This window comes from Bison bison, unplaced genomic scaffold (genome assembly GCF_000754665.1).
Source record: "Bison bison bison isolate TAMUID 2011002044 unplaced genomic scaffold, Bison_UMD1.0 scf7180017864101, whole genome shotgun sequence".
NCBI lineage: Eukaryota > Metazoa > Chordata > Mammalia > Artiodactyla > Bovidae > Bison > Bison bison.
The window spans coordinates 2186997-2195519 of record NW_011494673.1 but is presented as its reverse complement, the minus strand read 5'-3'; the positions used below and the strand labels follow the sequence as shown (position 1 = coordinate 2195519).

Genomic DNA, 8523 nt, shown 5'->3' with positions numbered 1-8523 from the left:
CCAACAAAGGTCCGTCTAGTCAAGGCTATGGTTTTTCCTGTGGTCATGTATGGATGTGAGAGTTGGACTGTGAAGAAGGCTGAGTGCCGAAGAATTGATGCTTTTGAACTGTGGTGTTGGAGAAGACTCTTGAGAGTCCCTTGGACTGCAAGGAGATCCAACCAGTCCATTCTGAAGGAGATCAGCCCTGGGATTTCTTTGGAAGGAATGATACTAAAGCTGAAACTCCAGTACTTTGGACACCTCTTGCGAAGAGTTGACTCATTGGAAAAGACTCTGATGCTGGGAGGGACTGGGGGCAAGAGGAGAAGGGGACGACAGAGGATGAGATGGCTGGATGGCATCACTGACTCGATGGACCTGAGTCTGAGTGAACTCCGGGAGTTGGTGATGGACAGGGAAGCCTGGCGTGCTGCAATTCATGGATTCGCAAAGAGTTGGACATGACTGAGCGACTGAACTGAACTGATCTGATCTGACAATATATTAGCCTATGCTAAATAACACACCCACAAGCTCCAGAACAGTTCTGAGGCCAACCGTAAAAGGCCAAAAGTGGGTCATGCCCCAATTCCTGGAAATCCCCACCCCTTCTCCAAGATAGTTAGAATATTCCTCCCACTGGTTAGCCTATAAAATTACCTGGCCCATAAAAACTAACCACACCCACGGCTGCTCTGACTTTCCCAGAGGACCCCATGCCCTGGGGCTGCCTCTTGCCTTCTGAGCCGGTCCACACTCTGTCAATGGAGTGTGTACCTTGCAGGATAAATCTGCTTTCACTTTACCATGGCTCACTCTTGAGTTCTTTCCTGCACAAAGCCGAGGACCCTCACTTGGCAGCCCATCCCAGGTACTCACCCGAGACCTGGGACACGACCATCCTCTCCAGCTCCACTTTCCTACAACACCTTGAGCTGAAATGCAGACCTGAATGCACGATATGGGTGGTCTATCCCATCCCATCCCACCGTCAGGTGGTCCATCCTTCAAGCTCAACTGAAGCTTAATTCCGGTCTCTTCTTGAAAGCTTCATTAGAGGAAATCTAGAGGCACATGATGACCTTAGCTGTATTTCCCTGGGCAACATTAATTTGTACAATTCAATTGCCTTTGACCACCTGGGTTCCCAGGTGCTCCTTTCCTCCCCCAAAAGTCATTGTGAGGGAATCTCCCCATTGTTGTACCCCACCCATTCTGCCATGTGGTGGCTCCCTTCTGCAACTTCCTACCCACAGTTCAAGAGCCCAGAAACCAAGGTTGATGTGTCAGGCACCAACCATCATCTGAATCCTCCACACAGACAAGGGGTCCAGAGGCATTGGCTCCGGGCAGGGTGTAGAATCCACACAAGGGGAGAAATGGAATCTCCAGTCCTGAATGCCAAAGATTTGAAGAGAGCAACATCCAGCCGAGAAATGGAAATGCAAACCTGGTCCCATCCAATGTAGTCATCTATCCAAAAGGGCTTTGGAGAGATAGAGAATCCATTTGCTGGCAAAGCAGCGCAACCAGGAAGAAGTCCCTGAGCCTGAGAGCACAGCTTCACTCACATTGTAAGAGGTGGGAGGAGAAGAAGAAAGGGACCATAGGTTGACTGGATAAGCAATGTCCATTCAAGGCTTACTTCTCCTCTCAGCCCAGAGGAGAAGATTCTTGTTCTCTCCATGCTGCTAATTACAACTCTTACTAGGATGCCGAAATGAAATTTAATGCTGTCTCTGATGAAGGACCTGAGTGAGTTTCTAGGAGTCTACAGCTATTTGTGAGTAACCTTGCTGCATCTCTGATAAGCATTATTCCTCTCACCCTGCCAGTCCCCTCTGCCTTCAAGTTCCCCGCTGCTTGGGACAGATAGTCCTGTGTCTTCCCTGGAATCAGGGGAGCAAATAAAAAATAGCACAGGTGAAGAAGAGAGGACTGAGTTCTCTGAGCCAAAGATGAGAGTCTAAATTGATGAAGCCAGAGAGATAATGCCAAGACAACTGTGGCTTCACACTGGCAAGCAAGTCATGGTAGAAATCTGGACTGTGGGCTGGAGCCCTGCCCCAGAGGCCCAAAAAGGCAGCATGTTCAGGCCTCCCTGGCCAGTCCAGCTCAGGCCCTCCCGGGGGCTTCTCCAGGTACCTCAGCTCACCTATCTGGGGCTTTCCAGAACTTCTTCCCAGAACTGAGGACGTGTTTACTGTTCCTCTTTTGGGAAAGGAAAGCCTAGGGCTTTGAGGCCAATCATCAATCCTTAGACGTCTTCTTTGCTATTTCTCCCCAAAGAGATGGGAGAATTGTCTTTCATGTAAATAAGGTCTTTAACTGTGCCCTCCTTTTCCTAAACTCAGGGCTTTTTACGTATCCTGCCTCACCCCAGACTTCTGCTTCACTCATTTAGCCATTATCCTAAACTGCCAGTTATATTTTTGATGATTACAGCACATGTGTTTTGTCACTCCAATTAAGTAGTACATACTTTGTGATTCAATATGGGGAGCCTACTATGGTCTAGACCCTTTGCTAAGGGCTTTACAGACTATCTCAGCTAATCTGCATAACAACCCAGTGAAGTAGGCATCATAATTTACTATCTCCACTTTTCTGGGGGAAGTAGGGGAACAGAGCTGTCAACAAACCAGCCCAAGATTCTTGCTCCTGTGTGAGTTGAGCAAGTTAAATAACCTCTCTGTGCTTCACCTCAGTCTCTGTAAAATGGGATGAATAACAGTACCAACCTGCTAAGACTTCTATGAGGTTTAAAGGAGCTGAATGTTTAAGTGCTCAGAAGAGTGCCTGGCCCATAAGTATTGGTGAAATAACAAATGACCTTCTGGCAGAGCAGGGCAGAAGCCAGGTGGTTTGATTTCAGAGCACATATCCCTAACCATGATCCATTTCCTTGTTGATCATGGCCCATTTTATTTCTTCTGGAAATTTTCTCACGGCTTTTGATTTCCACTTTACAAAGATGGGCAGACTGAGCTACAGAAGTGATCAGAACAGGGTGACACGTGAGCTTCTCTTCCTGAGAATTCCACTGGGACAGTTCATGTATTCTTATGGGCTACGCACTGCTCTGCTGGCTTGGGTAGTTATGGTCGATCGGTGTGTTTTAAAAAAAGTAAACTGGAGCAATCTCCTCCATTAGGAAAGACAGTCTCCCCAACAATGTTCCTATGATCTTGTGATCAAGAGCAAAACTTCAGTGGGTCAAAAAATGGCTGCAGGCTTGTGTGGTGTGTAGGCTGACCAACCATTCTGGTTTGCCCAGGGTGAAGAAGTTTTTTTCTAACACAGGACTTTCAGCATTACAACTGGGACATTTCTTAGCAAACTATTTTGATTTGGTCACCCTAGAAATGGGCCAGACTGGGAGAGTCTGAAAGTTAGGCCATGAAAGTTAGGCTGGGGCAGTTATTGAAACCTGGGGTCCAGTGCAGGGCAAGCTCATAGACCACGGCAGACAAGGTGAGGCAAAGAGTGACTCGGGTCCCTTGGTAAGAGGCTCTTCACATGTGACCCACCAAGCTATTATTTTGTTTTCCTTTCACATTTTCACTCTTCCTAAACACTTCTCATAATGATTTCCTTTTAGGGGAAGGCAAGCAGCAGAATGAAGAGATCTGGCCTTGGCTTTAGGGAGACCCCATGAGTAGAAGAAAGACTATGGACTTTGGGGGCAGAGAGATCAGGGTGTGAATCCTGTCTCTGGTGTGTCATTTCAGACCTTTGTGCGAGTGAATTTTGTCATAAAAGGATAATATAAGATCAGTGATGATGTATATAAAGTGATTTGTGCAGGGTGGACTGATAGATGATAAATGACTGATGAAAGAGGCCATAGCTCAAGGTTGGAGCTCCCAATGGACTGGTCCTGATCTGAAACGGGAGCTGAGGTCTCCGGAGAGACGCTGCTGGGTGTCTGATTCATGCCTGATGTTGTGTCTTGGCCAACTTCTTCTCTTTTTACCTTCAACGTCACTTCCTTAAGGAAGCCTTATTACAGACTCATACTTCTTATAAGAAGGATGCTATACTTCTTCATACGACTTTTTGTAATTTGAATTCAAATTTACTAAATCTTAAAAATACAACTAGTGACTATAACAAAAAGAAGCAGACTCACAGATATAAAAAACAAACTAGTGGTTACCAGTAGTGAGAGGCAAGAGGGAAGGGGATTAAGAGGTACAAACTGTCCTGTATAAAATAACCTACAAGAATATATTACACAATCTGGGGAATATAGCCAATATTTTGTAATAACTACAAATGGAAGTCAGCCTTTAAAAATTATGTATCACTATAGTGTACACTTGTAACTTATATAAGATTATACATCAACTATACTTCAATTAAAATGGTAAAAATTTAAAAGACAAAAATAAAAACAAAAATGTACTTGACAAATTATTCAATTTCTGTCTTTCCCATCTGACCACAAACTCCCTTAAGGCAAGGACCATGTCTGTCTTGTGCACTGTTTTAGATTTAGAAGACAAATGCTCGGCATACAGTAAGCATTCAGTAAATGCTGTTGAATGAAATCAAAGGATGAATCAAATGACCATCAACTGTACTAGAAGACATAATTTTGTGAGGGAACTTAGGCAGCAGTAAGCCACTAGATGGAGCTGCTACTCTGCATGAAAACTATCCGACACAACTTGTGGGAGAAATGGGGCTTTGAACACTGGATTGTCGGCCTCCAAGCCTGTGCTCTTTTCAGGGTTTTTACTTTGGTAGTCTAATGCAGCCAGTGCACATGCTTCCTGCTGCCACAGTCTCCTCACTCTTACCGGACCTTTTTTCCCCTCACGGCTTGTTGTTGTTTTATCACATACCCAAGCAGAATCCTCCACACAACCACTGGTTTCTAAAACACCAACTTAGAGAGGGGAAATGAGAGGCAGAATAGACTCAGCGTCTCTTAGACCAGACATTTGATTTAAGTCCTGAGTTCATTCATGAGCTAGCTGTAGCATTCTGAGGAAGTGGCGAACGATCTTCAATGTACCAACCAGTCATCAGTAGTTCTTCACTCAGCATCTACGTTGTATACACAGGGCTGAGCAAACACAGATAGGCTTATAATCTAGTAAGCGACACAAGACATGCCTATACAGGGCATAATACACTCTAGTACCTAAGAGCTTGTGGATGATACATATAATAAGTGTACTAGGAATTCAGAGGCAGAAAGATTCCTATGACAGGGTAGTCGTAGATCTGAAAAAGTCAGGGTCAACCTCCATGGAAAACACATTTAAAGATATGGGCACCAAGTAAACTCATCCCTTTCTTCTAGAGGTGTGGAGTAAGGACCAGCTGCTTTGACACCACTGAGAGCTTGTTAGAAGCGTAGAACTGTGGGTCTCATCTCGGACCTGCTGAACCAGAATCTGCATTTTAACAGGATCTCCAGATGGTTTCAGACTTTTGGGGACTAAGTATCAGTATTCACATGTCCCTTTAAAATGAAATAGTACTCTATCTAAAATGCTCCTCAATTTTACTGTTCAGTTTAACTTTAGATTTTTATTTGCTTCTTTTAAAATTAATTTTTATTGGCGTATAGTTGCTTTACAATGTGTTAGTTTCTACTATATACCAAAATGAGTCAGTCATACACATACATGTATCCTCTCCCTTTTGGACTTCCTTCCCATTCAGGTCACCACAGTGCATTTGGTTTGCTTTTAAAATAATGGTATGAAGTACTTCAAATTTCTGCCATTTCTGTCTATGACAACCTATGAAGATTCCTAATAGCCACATTGTCTGTGGCCTTGTGATTCATTAACTGAAAGGAAATCTTTAATTCAAAGCACCTTCACATGTATTTATACAATGGAAACTGTGGTTGAAGAAATTAGGCTTTGCATATTCCTAAAGGATGTTTTCTGAATCACTAAAGTGTATGACTTCCCTGATGGTACAGATAAGAATCCGCCTACTAATGCAGGGGACTCGGTTGGATCCCTGGTCCAGTAAGATTCCATACGCCTCAGGGCAACTAAACCATGCCTCACAGCTACTGAGCCTGCACGCTCTAGAGCCCATGCTCCACCAAAAGGAGCCACCACAGTGAAAAGCCCATACACCTCAACTAGAGTAGCCACCGCCCACTGTAATTAGAGGGAGCCTACACTCAGCATTGAACACCCAGTGTTGCCAAAAATAAATAAATAAAAATGGAAAATAACAAAAGAAGTTTATTTTATTCTTACTATACCTGTTCAATATAATCTTGGTACATTCTAATTCTTTTCTAACCTATGTATGATAGGACCGTAACACTGGATCATCTCCTCAGGCCACACCCTACCTATCCACACTATGTCTTCCCCTAGTACCTTTGATGACCCAACATATGCCATGAAAGTAGAGCCAATAACTGGGGGAAATGTTCTCTCCTAATAGTAAAGTGTACAACTTCTCTGACCCAATAATATCAAGTCAAATGATCTGATTAAATGTGAAGCCTACATTTTAACATTGAAAAAAATATTTTTGCTTAAATTCAAGCGTGATATTAACTCTACTCAGCTGGATAAATGAAAATTGTTGGAATATGAAATCTGTGATAACTCTGGAGAAAGTTAAGACACCAGCATATCCATAATATTTGCTTTGACCTCTCAGTAAGAAGTGATGATGGCCTTATGTCTAACGGTGGTCCCATTTTTCTTATCCACTCATGGAAGTTGGGTGAGTCCATTCAGAAGGCAGCGTGATAAACGGAAAAGAGCACTAGAAAACTAATGAGGAAACAAGGGATCAGGTCTGAGACATGCTAGCTGTACATCTTCACTTCTTTGAGTGTCAGTTCCTCATCTATCAACCTGGGATGTGAACTAGACACTTGCTAAGGTCCCTCCCTGGCTTAGCATTGTATAAGCCTAGTTAAGTAGGAGTTAGAGCATGGTGGTCATTCATTAAAACCAGATTATATACTCCCAAAGAGAAATAGCCCATACTGTCTTCACTTACAGATAGAAAAGTTGAGAAGGTTGGTTACCACAGCAATTTACCTTCATGGAGTCGTTTACCGATTTCATTCTGTGAAGTGACGGTATCATGAACTGGCACCTGCACAACTCCCTAATGTTTCCTTTGCTTTCATTCTCCACGAGGCGACAGTGCCAAGAGTAGTCCTTATCTGGAGAAGCAATCAGAGTTCTCAAGCTGCCTTTCGGTCTGCTAGAACAGAAGGTGCTGACAGGGGTGGGAGTGAAGGCAGGCTTCCTTTCAGTTTACTAATTCTGTAGCCGCCCTTCACAAACTCCAGCAAATATTTTGCGATGTTGCAAGGTGTTACGAGAAGTGAAAAGCAAGCTGTGATTCAGCTGGTATGAAGACTTTGCAAACAAAAAAGAGTGATCTGTTTTGCAACAAACTATTATTCTGCCAGAGTCCACAGACTGGAATACTAAAAGAGGTATTTCTGCAAGACATCGCCATCACACATATTGCAGTTGCCAAATAAGACTAATTTCAAATGATTTGGCCCAGCAGGTTCCCACTTGTGGTCCTCAGACCCCTGGGAGTGGTGGAGTTACCTGAGGGGAATCTGCAAACCCACATGCATGTTCTGTCTGCAGACTAAGTGAAAAATGTGCACATCCATATGGATTCCTTCTCAAATATGCATAAATGTTTTTATGATGAGTGAAATTATCGTACAATGTTGCTGAATATATCTTAGCTTTCTGTTATGTATTTTCTTAATCAGGTGGATACTAAAAAAAGTAGAGTTAATACCATGCTCGAGTTTAAGCAAAAACATTTTTTTCAATGTTGACACACAATCTTTATACTTGGATCATTTGACTTTGTTATTGGGTCAGGGAATTTGGACACTTTACCATTAGGAGAGAACCTTTCCCTCCAGTTATTGGCTCTACTTTCATGGCATATGTTGGATAGTACACTCACCATTTGGTTTCTAGAAACTTAAAACCTAAGAAGACATTTTAATGGCTACTTGAACACAGCTGCTCTGTGGGAAATGTCACCCCTAAATATAAGGTATGAGCAGTGGATACATGTCTTAATCCACACATTTATGTAAGAAATAGAACCTAAATTTTATTCCAGTCTTCCATTTCTTGGCATTGTCAGTAACTTAATCTCAGTGAATTTGTAGATTTCAACCTCCCCTTTCCCCTGATTGTGTCTAGTTCCTAGGAGGGGTTTATGAGGTGTCAAGGTATGTGGTGGAGGAGGGGGAGTGGAGGGAGTGCTGAATCTGCTCCCCAAGGTTGTTCTACCATATACACTGGTATTTACTGAGACATCTATTACCCTGGTTGCATGACCCCTTCAGGTTCAGAAGCACCCTCCATTTCTCTGGCATCCTCTCAGGCACAAGGAGAAAAGCTTTATGTCTCACTGGGGCATGAAAAATTCTACCAGCCTACCTAAAGCCCCTTCATGAGGGAGCCACCATGCACCTAGTCCTTCTCTGAGGTCTTGAAATCTTCCTGGGGCCCTCCTGAGGGTGTAAAAAACATTTTCTATATTCCCAGACAA

General features: G+C 43.3%; 1 protein-coding gene across 1 annotated transcript in view; it reads right to left on the bottom strand.

Annotated features, from left to right (window-relative positions):
* The window catches only part of SOCS5 (suppressor of cytokine signaling 5), a 121894-nt gene extending 114646 nt beyond the window's left edge, over positions 1 to 7248 (bottom strand). Inside the window, exon 1 of the mRNA XM_010838640.1 lies at positions 7023 to 7248. The gene's annotated coding sequence lies outside the window, so the exon portion shown is untranslated. The remainder of the gene's footprint in view (positions 1 to 7022) is intronic.
* Between the last annotated feature and the right edge of the window lie 1275 nt (positions 7249 to 8523).